General features: G+C 45.1%; 1 protein-coding gene across 1 annotated transcript in view; it reads right to left on the minus strand.

The window, feature by feature from the left end:
• The window catches only part of CUNH2orf88 (chromosome unknown C2orf88 homolog), a 19,147-nt gene extending 6,536 nt beyond the window's left edge, over nucleotides 1-12,611 (minus strand). The window contains exon 1 of the mRNA XM_055616806.1: nucleotides 12,505-12,611. The gene's annotated coding sequence lies outside the window, so the exon portion shown is untranslated. The remainder of the gene's footprint in view (nucleotides 1-12,504) is intronic.
• Between the last annotated feature and the right edge of the window lie 1,821 nt (nucleotides 12,612-14,432).

The raw sequence follows: 14,432 nt of genomic DNA on the forward strand, positions 1-14,432 counted from the left end.
ACACACACACACACACACACACACACACACACACACACACACACACACCAGACAGGCAAACAAACCAAAAACTGCAGATCAACTTCTCTGGTGAACACAGGAAAAAAAAAAAATCTTCAATAAAAATTGTGCATAGAATTCAGACACATATCAAAAGATCAATAAATGCATTAACTCATATAAATGGGCTTGAAATAGGTACAGAAAAAAATACTGAGAAAAATCCAACATACTTTCATGATAAAAAAGAAATCCTATCTCAATAAAGGATGTATATGACAAACCCACCACTATCATTATCCTAAATGGAGAAATACTCAAACCGATGTCATTAAAATCAGGAAGACAAGGGTGTCCACTCCTGCTCAGGGTAGTGCTGGGAGTGTTAGCTGGGGCAATACAACAAAGGATGCAAATAGGGAGTGAAGTCATGTTATCCCTATTTGCAGATAACATATTATCCATAAGAGCTGCCACATATTCCACCAGAAATCTTGTAGAAACAATCAACAATTTCAAGCAAAGTGACAGGATGCAAAGTCAACTTCTAAAACTTTTAGAGCCTTTACAACATGCCCAACAAATACTCTGAGAAAGAGATGATGGGAATACTCCCATTAGCAATAGCCTCAAAGACAATGAAATATCTTGGAATAAATCTAACCAAGGAGGCAAATGACCTCTGCAATGAAAACTTCAAATCTCTGAAGACATTAGAAAATAAAAAGACCTTTTATAATCCATTGTTTGTTAGAATGAATATTGTGAAAATGGCCATCTTACCCCGAATTGGCTATAGACTTAGTGCAACCCCGATGAAATACATTTAACAGTCTTCACAAGGAAAAAAAAAAAAGCATTCAAAATTTTATTCAGAACCAGAGAACACTTCAGATAGCCAAAGCAATCCTGACCAAAGCTAATAGTGCTAGGGGGAATTTACCTAAATTTCAAGCTATATTATAGAGCAATAGTAATAAAAACAGCCTGGTACTGGCACAAAACTACATATAGACCAATGTGCAAAGCAGAAGATCTGGACATGGTCTTTTTAGCTTCTTTGTCAAATATCACATGACTGATATTTGAGAAAATAACCTACAGTCAAGACAAAAGGTAGCTGCTTGTCCCAGGTGGCTGATGTTAACAGAGACCAAGAATATACACTGGAGGAAAGGCAACAACATCAGTAAGGTTGCTGAGAGTACTGGACGTCCACGTGCAGAAGAGTGAGGGTGTCCATCACCTGCATAAAAGTCAGCTTCAATTCAACCAAAGACATGAATTTGAAACTTGAAATGCTAAAATGTAGAAGAAAACAGACACTTTCTCTCACTCTCTCTGTCTCTGTCTCTCTCTCTCTCTCTCTGTGTGTGTGTGTGTGTGTGTGTGTGTAGGGAAAGACTTTCTGAGTAGGGCTCCACTTGCCCAGGAATTAAGGCCAGCAATTTACAAGTGGTACTTCATAAAACTAAAGAGCTTCTGCTCTTAAACAGTTGAGTAAAGAGGAAGCCCGTGAAGTGGGAGAGAATCTTTTCCAGATACACATCAGAGGGCTGGTTAATGAGCAGATCATAAAAAGGTTACAAAAAGCCCAAAGAATCAAAGAGAAAATGACCTATTTAAAAATGGGCCTGGGACTTGAACAGACAGTTGTCAAAGAATAAATAACAGCAAGGTCTGGCAAAGGTCTTAAAGAACTAGACTGTATCTGACTTAGACGTCTCCTCTCCCCAAATTTCATATTGACAATCCCTCATATGACAGTATTTAAAGTTGGAACTCTCAAAATAGTATTGCGTAATACTGCCCTTTTAGAGAAACCTCAGAGAGTTCCCAGCACTTTGCTCCCATGAGAGGATGCAGAATAGAGGTGCCATCTGTGAAATCAGGGACCTTTGATTCCGGACTGATCTGCTGGTGCCTCAGCTTCAATGACCTTCCCCAGCATACAACCAAGGGAGTTGTGTTTCTGTCATTTGTAAGCAGTCTATGGCATTTGGTTGAAGCAGTCTGAGCAGACTAAGGCACACATCTAGCATATGTCTCAAGTGCTCACATCTGTGATTCTAGCAGAGAAGCAGCCACAGACAACACATAAATAAGTGAGAAAGTCACATTCCAGGAAGACTTCAGTGCTGAAAAGAGGCAGCCAGGCATGGGCATGGGCAAAACAAAAGCAGTCTCAGATTAAGAATAAAATTACCACTTAAACAAAGATGGCATAAGCCAGACTCCATTCAAAGTATTCACAATATGTGACATCCAGTTTTAAAAGAATTCATGCAGAGAAGAGAGATGACCTACAGTCAAGAAAAAAAAAAAAAAAGATGGGCTGCTTGTTCTAGTTCTTGTTATTATGAAACATTATGATCCAAAGCAAGTTTGGGAGGAAAGGATTTATTTGGCTTATAATTTCACATTGTAGTCCTTCATTGAAGTCAGGACAGGAACTCAAACAGGGCAGGAACCCTAAAGCAGGAGCTGGTGCAGAGACCACAGAGGGTGCTGCTTACTGGCTTGCTCTTGATGGCTTGGTCAGCCTTATTCTTATAGAATCCAGGACTACCAGCCCAGGAATGGCACTATCCACAATGGGCTGGGTCCTCCCCATCAATCACTAATTAAGAAAATTACTACAGGCTTTCCTACAGCCTAAGCTTATGGAGGCATTTTCTTAACAGGTTCCCTCTTCTCAAATGACTTTAGTTTGTGTCAAGTTGACATAAAACTAGCCAGCACACTGCTAGACCCCCCCCCCAATGACCCAGCATTTTATAATTAACAGGATTTAATAGAACTTATTCAAACTTTCAAATAGTTAATTAAATATATTCAAGGATATAAAGTAAAAAATGATCATGAAGATTAAACAGATAATCTCATCAGCAAAATTGACATTGTACAATTTTAAAAAACAGAAATGCAGGAAGAAAGAGATTCAACATCTTAAATAAGTAATCCATTGAGTTCCTAAAATCTGAAAAATGAGAGGGAGAAACTTAAAAATCAAAACATCAACTGCTAATTTAATATTTCAATATTATTCAAGCTGTGAAGAATTACACAACTTGAACCCAGAAGACAGGGAAAGGGAAGTGAAGAAGAAGAAAGAAAGAAGAAGGAGGAGGAGGAGGAAGAAGAAAAGGAGGAGGAAATTACTACAAATGAAAGTGAACCAGGCCTGGTGACACTTGTACCCTCAGCTACTCAAGGAGGCAGACAAAAAGATGCTGAGTTTGCAGCCTGCTTAGGAAACTTAAACCATGTCTTTAAAAGGCTGTATAAAAAGAAAGAGCCAGAGCTTTAGTTCCAACCCTCCCCTGTTGTATTAGCCACCCAACCTCTGGCACTACAAATTCAAAGACAGTTAAAACAAAAAGAGCAAGATCGCTGACCACTTTCTACATTAAAACAAACAAACAAAAACAGAAGGAAACAGACTAAAATTCCTAATTAAAAACAAATTATCAAGTTAGTAAAAAAATAAAATCCAAGGAAACAAGGCCTTTTAAACATGACTGACGAGCACACTTACGAACTCCCAGACTGTGGCAGCATGTGTGGGTCTGTGCCAGACACTGTGCCCATGCTGAGAGACGTGAACACAAGCACCCTGTACCTAACCCAGGAGCTACCTCCAGTTGATAACCACTCACAAATGAGAAATTACTTTTCTCCAAATAGACAGATAAAAAACAAATAAAAATAAGTAGATAAAATAAAATACAAATCAAGTAAATATAGCTTATTTGGGGCCAAAGCAGAAAAATGGAGAAAGCAGTCTTCAACAAATGGTCTAAGAAGTGAATGTACACATGCAAAGAGACAAAATGAACTCAAAATTGTTTGTGGACTTAAAATCTAACATGCCTACAGCACACACACACACACACACACACACACACACACACACACACACAAACTCTATATATAGCTTCAGGTTTGGTGGTGACCTTTTTAAGTATAACCAATGGCGTGACCCATGGTAGATAGTTTGACCTCACTAGAATTAAAAGCTCTGCTCTTTACAGACACTTTATAAACTGAGAAAACCAGCCACTGACTTGGAGAAAAAAAAAAAAACACTATAAAAGCTTTGATAAAAACTATAATCCATCAGTGTCCAAGTGGGTTACATAGTAATGGGAAGAGGGACTGCCTCTGACATAAACTGATTGGCCTGCTCTTTGATCACCTCCCCCTGAGGGGGAAGCAGCCTTACCGGCCACTGAAGATGACAATGCAGCCACTCCTGATGAGATCTGATAGACTAAGATCAGAAGGAAGGAGAGGAGGACCTCCCCTATCAGTGGACTTGGGGAGGGGCATGCATGAAGAAGGGGGAGGAAAGGTGGGATTAGGAGAGGAGGAGGGAGGGGTTTATGGGGGATACAAAGTGAATAAAGTGTAACTAATCAAAGTTAAAAAAAATAAAAATAAATAAAATAAAATTTTAAAAACAATAATAACAACAAAAAACCCAACTACAATCCAAAGAGACAACTCTTAAAACTCAATAATAAAACTGAACAGTCTGATCAAAATATGCAAAATACCACCTCACTGGGGAAGACACACAGAAGGCAGGTGAGCATGTAATAAAACCTTCGTCAGCATATGTCATTAGGGAATTGCAAGTTAGAACAGCATGGAAATAGAGCAGAACCCAACAGAACAGTGAATGGTCCAAACAGCACCAGCTGGAAGAGAGATGTGGAGCAGAACCCCAGCATTGCAGGTGGAAATCTAAAACAATGCAGTCACTTTGGAAGACAGCTTAGCCCCTTCTCACACACTGATCATACTCTTAATACACAATCTGCAGTTTCACTTCTTGGCATTCACCCAAATGAGCTGAAAACATAGGTACCATAAAGTTCTATACTCTGATGTCTTTTTTATAACTGCTAAAACTTAGAAACAACCAGGACACCCTTCAGTTAATGAATGGATACACTGTGGTACATCTAGGTAATAAATAATATTCAGCGTTTAAAAAAATGAGTTATCAAGCCCACCTGAAAGAACTATATACTATATGACTCTAGCTCAATGGAGAAAGTGAAAAGACAGGAATTATAGAGGTGGGTGGGATGGACAGGTTGAACACAGATGATATTGGAGTCAATGAAAGTATTTTGTATGTGGCTACAATGATGGGTATGCTGACGTATGGTTAGACATATGTCAGAAACCAGGAGTTATATGAAATCAGGAGTGGGCCCTCATATAAAGTGTGGCTTTTGGGTGGTCGTGATGTAGCCACACAGCAGCATCTTGTGAGACATCTGGTCACGGCGTGTGGTGCTGACAGTCTGGAAAGCCTAGTAAATGAGTGCAGCCACAGGGTGGGGGAGGACTTCCTATCTCCTGGATTATTCTGTAAACCTAAAACTCATCTTGAAATACCTTTCAGAAATACTAACTAACTAAATACTAACTAAATACTAATTATATCCATAAGAAGCACAGTTTAAGCATAAATATGTATGTGACTGATAGCTTGGAACTACATGAAGAACCATAACTTGGCAGAACTAAAAGGGAAAAGGAGCCATAAGCATAGTTTTGAGGCTTGTATGGCTTAAGCAGAAATGGGTAGAATATCCAAAGGCAAAATGAAGAATCTGCATTTTAAATATTATGGTCCAGTCTGAGTCCTCCATCACTGATAAAACAGAGTTCTATTCATTCATTCAGCAATGAAAGCATTCCTGCTACATGCTTAAGGGCCATTCACCAGAGAAGACTGAATGAGGGGAGTCTAACAGATTTTAAGGCTTGAAATTCTACAGAATATATTTCCCAGTTGCCCTAGTATTAAAATTTTTAAAATAAAAAATCCATAAAAGTGTCAAATATCTGGAAACTAATCATTTTTAAGTTGCCCATGGGGTGAAGAGGAAATTATAAAGGAAATTAAATATATTATCAATTCAATAAAAACTACACTATATTAAAATTCTGAAATAAATCTTTAAATGTAAAAGAAATTATATAGATTTGTATCCTTGTAACAACAAAGCTTAAATCAATAACCTAACTTTCACCTTAAGCTAAAACAGAAAAAGTAAATCCCAAGTAAGAAGAACATAAATGATAAAGGGCAGAAATCAATAAACCAAAACAACTAGTGCTGTTTGTTTAAAATGACCTAATAAAACCAAGCATGGTGACAGGTGCCTGAAATTCCACGGCTCGGGAGACAAAAAAGTACTAGGGTCAGAGCTTGAAGTTATCATGGGCTACACACAAGGATACATTACATAAAAAAAAATAATAATTAAGAGAACACAGCTAAAAGTCTGTCACCAGATGAGCAGAGGGTTCCAAAAGCCCTGAACTCTAGGTTCAGCTTATCATCGTCCCATTTTACATTATAGTCCAAACTTTTCACAGGTTTTTGTGAGGCCATCTACTTTAAGTTATGGCTTTAAAATGGCTCTGCCTTAAATTAATGCAAATCTATACACACATCTTATACATACAGATTTACACAGCATCAGTTTCAATGTAAATATACTTAGCAAAATGTTGATTCATTAAAAAGCATGCTTAAAGGAACTATGGAGCTGGCCCAGTGAGTAAAGCGCTTGCCATGAGTTCCATGCCCAGTACCATCTGTGTGACAAAGGAGGCAGTGAGAGGTGCTCTAGACTCCAGGCCCTTGCTGGCCAATTGAACCTGAGCTCCAGGCTCAGTGAGAAGCTGTCACACACACACACACACCCGACAACAAGAACTTCCCACCCACGGGCATACAAAATACCTAAGTTCTTAAAAAAATATATGTCACTGAGTTTGTAACAGCATGTTTGTGGTTATTTGTCCTTTAATAATTATCCAGAAATTTTCATTTTCTTTTTTTGTATGGATCCACAAAAATTGAGTATTAAATGGAGTCTTTGTTCTGGGAATATTGAGAATCACTCACTTGGACTGTAAATTTACAATAGGATCGAATGACAAGATTAAACAAACATTCTCCAAAAAAGCAAAATCTAGAAAGCACATAAACACAATCTTGATTTATCTGAAGGCAGCAACTAGTTTCCTCATCTGGCTCATCCCAGTCGGCACGGCACTGCCCAACAACAGAGCACGCTCACTCAGGGAGACGGGCCAATGCACTGTGTTTCTTAGTGTAAGGGGGAGAAAATGGCAAGGACAAGGTTTGAGATTCTTGCAAGTGTGACCTTTGGAAACCAGGGGGTTTGGTTTTATGTGTAAACAAACAAGGCTCAGCCATAAGGAGAAGCAAGTGAGGTCCTCTGTGTGAAGGATCTAGACCCGTCTTGGAACACAACTGTTTTGCATCACTCTCCTTCCCTTTTTCTCTGCAGTGTCTCCTAAACCTAGAAACATTAATTTATTAGTTATTTTAAGTGATTTATATCTTAAGATTATAATTATGAAAACACATAATCCAGAATAGTTAGCAGTAATTGTGGAGCTGGAAGTTAGAATTTTATCAGCTGCCAAAACCTCTCTCACTTGTCATCCAAGCAGCCACCGTCTCCCTCAGATCTTTGGGCTTTACTCTGGGTGACATGGGACTTTTCCTGGCCACTCAAGGACTAGGACAAATGTTGAACTTGATCCTGTAGTTCGCCCAGTATTGTAAAATATGTCCTTGTACTGGCTGGTTTTGTGTCAACACAAGCTAGAGTCACCAGAGAGGAAAGAACCTCAGTTGAGGAAATGCCTCTGTGAGAGCCAGTTGTAAGGTATTTTCTGGAGGAGTACTTAATGCAAGAGGGCCCAGCCCATGGCGGGTGGTGCCATTCCTGGGCTGGTGGGCTTGGGTTCTCTGAGAAAGCAGGCTGAGCAAGTCAGCAAGCAGCCCTCTCCCATGGCCCCTGAATCTCCTGCCTCCAGGTTCCTGCCCTGCTTGAGTTCCTGTCCTGGCTTTCTTTTGGTGATGAACAGCACTGTAGAGGTGCAAGCTGAACAGACCCTTTGTCCCCAGCTTGCTTCTGGTCACGGTGTTTTGTTGCAGTGATAGAAACTCCAAGACACTCCTGGAGCACAGTGAGATGTAGCTTCTCGCCGGTTAGTTAAGAGATGATCTAGAACCCCAGGCCCAATCCTAAAGGCTTCTGTGTCACATGTGCCACATGTACATGTGATTAGGTTCACTTTGAATCACACTGTCGTTTAGCAGTTGGAGTCTCAAGCACCAGTGACTGACAAAACAGCAAAAAGCCTTTTTCCCCAGCTCCTTTCTACATTCAATTTTAGGCATTATGTTACACAGTGAAACCAATTCAGATACTTTAGAACAAGTAGGAGGTGCAAATAATAAGAGAGAATTAAGTGCTGAGCACTAAATTAACTTCCAGGCACCGGCATATCTAGTTCTGAACATTGAAAAGCAGCACTCTTATGTGGAGACAAGAGAGAACTGAGTTCAAATGTATTTGAACTCCATGTCAGAGACCAAGAACTCAGAACATTTTCCTATTTAAAGTTTAGGAATTCTTTCACAACGCATACTCTGTACGGGCTCCTGCCTATGGCCAATGGTATGGTATTTCAGCAGGGGAGGCTTATTGAAACATGTTTAAAAGTGCTGGATTTCCCACTCCTCTTCCTTGGAGCTGGACTATTTTTAGCACCCATGTCCATCTCCGTCTTCTAGGCCTTTCTTACCTTGAAACACCCCCATCTCCTCCTTATGTGCACCCAGCACCCTCCCCCCTCTTCCCTAGTTACACCAAAGGCTATTTTCAAGGATGGGAAACTCCCACTCCTTCCTAACAGACTTCCCAGAATTCCCCTGACCCTTCTCTAGAAGTCCAGTGAACTGGTGTCTGAATTATTGAAATTTTAAGTGTTGTCTGTCCTGTGAGAACTTTCCTCATGGGAGGAGTCATTTCCCTTTTCTTTTGTACCAAAGCACTTAATGACTGTTTATTAACACGCAGTCGCTCTCAAGATACCTGGGTGCCTGCAGCGTATTAGGTGCCAGGGATAAGCAGTGGGTTTGACACGGTTCTCTTTTGTTCTTGGTGTTCATACACTACAAAGGCTGCAGTGTAGGAGTGCGTGGACCAGGGTAATGTGTACAATGTTCCGATGAAGGTACTGGCAGAGCGGACATACAGCCCTACTCCACAAGACTCTGTGACACCCCGTGTCTCTGCTGTCAGGCTTCATGGATCATGTCATCTTCCACCCCTTGTAAAACGAAAATGTGTGACTTCACCGCTTTTCATTTTAAAGAAATGAATTAAAAATGTAAAGGCAGTGTTTCCATAGCACACGCTGTCTAGGGTTATTTCCTGCTGCCAAAACGTTGAACCTATCAACGTCATGAAAACCCAGTTTGGTCTTCCTTCATTGTGCACGCCTCTGGAGCGTGCGCAGTGGCGACAGAATCCTCGGACCCAAAGGCAGATGCTGTGCTGATTAGAGACAGAAAGCAGCTATCTTCCTGCCTTACGATAAAGCTTCAGCAGGGAAGGATGGACAAGGAGAGAGAACTAAGGAACAAGCTGCTTGCGCCTTCCCATTCTGCTCACTCACACTCCAGCACCCAAGAGAACCTGGGGTTGTGAGCACAGGAATGTCCTGGGAATATCCCAGAATCCTGAGAAGAAGGTCTAAAGAAGCTACAGTCACTTACCCAATGTTATTTTCTAATATCAAATACAAGAGAAAATGAATTAGAATTCCCAAGCTGTATAGAGCAGCTGATAGAAATCGCCAGTCACAGACTTGAGCAGGCAATGCTTGGCAGGGGCAGTGGGCGGTATTTGCAGGAGCTGGAAGCTGATTGGCTACTCTATGGTCAGTCTCTGTAGGAGCTGGAAGCTGATTGGCTACCCTGTGATCAATCGAGAAAACTCACAGTCTGTTTTTAGCAAGGCACCTGATTAAACTTTTCTTTCATGAAATCCTTAAGAAGAGACCAGCCTACCCACGAGAACAACTAAGTGCAAATTCACTTGGTTCACCAATTTGAGCAATTTCTACTAGAGACCAACTGGAGCTCTACCACGGCTGTGCCTGGCTTTTTCCGTTCTTTGAGTTTCAGCAATCTTCCTGAAAGTGGATTGGCATTACCCTCATTTCTGGAAAAGGAGTAAGTTCCAGGCTTGAGAATTCTAGCGCCAGCTCCGCTGTGCCTCCCCTGGCTTCTAACTGCAGCCTCCAGCCTACAAGGGCTTGTCCTGTGCATCGAGCAGTGACTGGAAAGTCGACTAAATTCTTCATATGCGCCAAACTAACAGTGAATGTCAGGACGAAAACAGAAATGTACCTATTAAAGTGGAAACTAAGAGTTTACAATCATATAAACCAAAAGAGAACGAGTTCCGCTCAACAAACACTGTGCTGGACAATTTAAAGACGAATAAAGTCTCCCTGACAACAGCTCAGGGGTGTGATGTTTTCTGTCAGGTTCGGAGCATTTGCTTGATGGTAGAAAGACATATGCCGCTGCTTCTGAACAAACTGCTGTGCTTATCTCAATTTTGGTTACTCGTTAAAGAAAAGTATCGTTTCCTGTCTTCCAGGCACCTATATGTACTGTGTGGATTAAAATTTTCGCCCTCACAGCAGCCAGCCGAAACAGACAAAAACTAACTCTGTATCACTTCAAACCTTTCATTTCTTTACTGTGTTCCCCCTTTCCTTTATTTTCGGGGAGGGGGGCGCGTGAGGAGGATGAACTTCAGGTGAAAGTTTTAGATTTTATTTGCAAAAAGAAGTAGAAATCCTGCATGCAATCTCAGAAGTTGCAAGGGGTCGGCAAGGGCAGGACTAATGAGACGGGTCGAAGCCTGTTGTCAGCTCAGGGTGGACTCGGGCCTTGCTGACAGACAGGCTGCTACCTCCACGTATGGGAGCGGCCTCACACGGAGGGGACCAGTTCAAACCTGGCTTCTGTCAGGTGAACTGCAGACGGTCTCTTGAAGTTGGCCGGAGGGCAGACCCCGGGGTTTAAAGTTCCCTTGTTATCTGATAAAGCTCCTCAAGTTATTTTTTGCTTTCACAGCAAAGAGAAAAAAGAAAGGCAGAGAACGGTACATCTGAAGTTACTATTTTTACCCCGAACCTTTCTGCTCTACTTAAATAAGATCCCTTCCCATCTGTCATACACGGGAGCTATCTGGGGGACTGAACACCCCGTTCAAAGGGAACGACGGACCCCGCACCTGCTGAGCTTGACCTGTGCTTAGCCATAATAAAAGTGGACTCTTTAGTCCCCTGAATGAAAACGAAATCTCTCTGATGTACACAGGCGGCGGATCTGGGTCTCTAGGCGGGATGGGGTGTCTCCGTGGCGATTCACTAGGTTATGAGGTTGTTACCCTCCGGAAAGGATAGGGAGGGGTCAGACCAGAAATATGAAAGAAACACCTGCTTCTCGGAAGCTCCTCCAGCGGCTGAGGATCCCACTCGCCGGCACTTTCATCTGCATCCTTTCCCCTCAAGATCCAGCCTCCCGCGACTTCCGAAAGTGGCACCCGGCTGCCGGTGTGCGGCTCCGCCCGACAGCTGGGCTGGGCCGCTCTTCAGGTGGGAGCCTGCCTCTCACGGGGAAACACTAAGTTGAGGGCTCGGAACCAGGTCCGGAGGTGGAGCTGAGGGCTCAGTTAAGGGACGAGGCTGTGAGGACGTATCCAGCACAGCCGGAAATGTTAGCTAAGGTTAACTCCTGCCACCCGGCCTTCCCGGGTTGGAAAGTCAAAAGGTCACAGCCCCCGAGCGAAGCTCCCACCTCCCAGATGTCCACTTACCCTACCCAGCACGAGCGTGCAGGCCTGCGCGAGCGGCGCGGGCGCCGGGGCCCCATGGCCCTGGCCGCAGTCCCCGGGCGGAGGGTGCTCGGAGGGCGCCGGCGTCAGCCGGGAGGGGGCGGCGCGGCCCCGGCTTCGCCGACGCCAGCTGGGTTAAGTTAGCGGCCGCTCCCGGCGGGCCGGCGTCCTCCCGCCGCGCTCCCGGCTCCTCCTCCTCCCGCGGCCGCCCGCCCTGCCCTGCTCCCGAGTTCGCGGCCCGCACCCGGCCCGCCGTGTCCAGCAGGTGGAGCCGAGGGACCCGCGGCTGCAGAGCATGCCCTCCGCCAGGGGCTACCGCCACCCCGCAGCGCTCAGGGCCAGGCACAGCCAGGCACACCCGCTCGCGCGCCCACCCCAGGCTCGCTACCCGCGCGGCGCCACCTCCCGGGAGCCACCTGGACTGCGGCATCACCTGATCGCGGTCCCCGAGGGAGCAGGCGCGGCTCGGCCGGCGCTGCAGCGTGGCCCCGGCCGGCCGCTGATCCCCTGACCGGGCCCTCCCCGGCAAGGCTCCGCCGCTCCGGTGCCGGCTTCGCCGTCGCTCCTCTGCCCGGCAGATCCCGCCCTACCGGGAACACGCAGAGCAAAAGTGCACGGAGCGCTTCTGTCTTTACGGATTCGTCCCGTCTTGCACACTTCACTTTTCTGTTCTCCCGTATGTGACAGTTGGCACGCTTGTTTCTCAAAACAAAACCTGAAAGACCCATTTTCTTACCCTTTAAAGAAGCAAGAGCCTCAAAAACATGGCCATTCTTCGGTCAGACCTCGCTGTTACTCATTCCGTCTGCGTGATTCCCAGCGATAGTGACAGCCCCGAGAGACAAAAGAACCATTATTTCATCCTGTTCTACGATGGGTTGTCAATGCAAAAATCATTCCTCGGGAGAGCTCCGCGGCAGCTCTGGGCTTCTTGCATTGCAGATGCTGAGGTGGAGTCCTGCCTTAAGAATGTGGGGAGGGTGCGGAGATGGATGGACTGACCCGCGAGCCGGCCTGGCCAGAGTGAGAGACCTCCAGGGAATAAGGTCCAGAGCGGTGGAAGACACCACCAAGGGCCTCCCCTGGCCTCTCTACCCCCCCCCCCTCTCAGGAAAGAAAAGCCTAAAGCCCGTAGGCCAACATGAGCTGGCCTCTTCGCGGGTCCAGTTCAGCGAAGAATCAGCTCAGAGAGCGAACGGGTTCAGACGCCCTGCCAGCTCTAACTCAGCTTTAAGTGGAAGCGTAAAGGCGTGTTTAGGTTTGGTCTGTGTAACTCAGCTAAGGTAACTTTGAACTCAGACATTCAGCGTGACCAATGGCAGCAGACAAACATTGGCTTAATAGGCAGCTGCTGTATGAAATCGACGACGTCTGAGCGGAGCACGCACTCACGTACTTTCCAAGCACACAGCGCTGAGTAGTTAGGATCGGACGCAAGGTCTCCCTTGAGGCCCAGCTCCTGTGTTGCCTGCTTGCCCTCGTCTTTCTCAGCTCTCGGGTGTGGGTGTGTATCAGAGAGGATGTGCCGGTGTGGGCGGGTGCCTATGACTGTGTGTGGAGGCCAGAGGTTCGTGTCAGAGGTCCAACTCCGTTACTCTCCGCCTTGTGTTGACACAAGGTCTTTACCTGGTGGAGCCCCAACTCCCCCCCCCCCAACTTCATCTCCTCAGCACTGGAACTGGGGTTACAGGCACAAGGCCGCACTGGGCGCTTACCTGGGTGCTCAGGATCCCAATTCCTGTCTCCCAGTTGCACAGTGAGCACTTTACCCACTGGACTACCTCCCTAGCCGCGCATGCGTGCTACTAACCGCTCTACTCAAGACCGCACTGGCCCGTCCCTATGGACAGTTACCCACTCCTAACCCCTGCTCTAAGAATGAAGCCAGGAGGAGCAAGGTCTGTCACTGGGCTGTGACAGTCAGATCGAGGCCTGACTCCTCTCCTCTCCAGGGTCCACTTCAACATGGCAAGATCAGGCCCAGATAAGGTGTGGTAGGGATGGCACGAGCTTGTCTTAGAGACACGGCTCCAGCGCACTGCTACCCTGATGCACCGTGGGCGGGGCTGAGGATGGGAGACAGTCCCCCGGCTCCCCAGGTTTTCACACACCCCGTCTTCTCCGCACATACCTCTTTCATTTTTGCCTCCCTCACATCGGGAAGTCAAATTCCAAGCCAGTCTTGAGTGAAGGAGCTCACTGCTCTCTGGACTAGAGGTTGGTCTTAGTCAATATGATGAATGGAAAACACCCAGATAGGAAGGGCCTGCAGAGAACCTGGCGCCCTCTGCTGCTGGTGCTTCAGGATATTCAGACTAAAATGGTCCCTTTCGTAGCTGCCTATTCCAACACGCGCCAGCATTTTATTGAGATTTGACCGAAAGACCCAGATACCTTCTGTGAGTAGATGACAAACACATTTTATTCAACTCTAGCCCAGGGTTTTAAGATACAAAGCTTTACAATTCAGAAGGAGAAATAGCGTGTCGATTCTTTTAAAATATATTTATTTTTTATGTATGGATGTTTTGCCTGCATGTATCTCTGTGCATCACAAGTATGCCTAATACCTAGAAGAGGGTGCTATAGCCCCTGAGGCAGGAGTTACAGACAACTGTGAGCTGCCATGGAACCTGAGTCTCTGGAAGAACAGCCAATGCTCTT

This window comes from Psammomys obesus, unplaced genomic scaffold (assembly GCF_907164565.1).
Source record: "Psammomys obesus unplaced genomic scaffold, mPsaObe1.curated_primary_1811, whole genome shotgun sequence".
Classification (NCBI taxonomy): domain Eukaryota; kingdom Metazoa; phylum Chordata; class Mammalia; order Rodentia; family Muridae; genus Psammomys; species Psammomys obesus.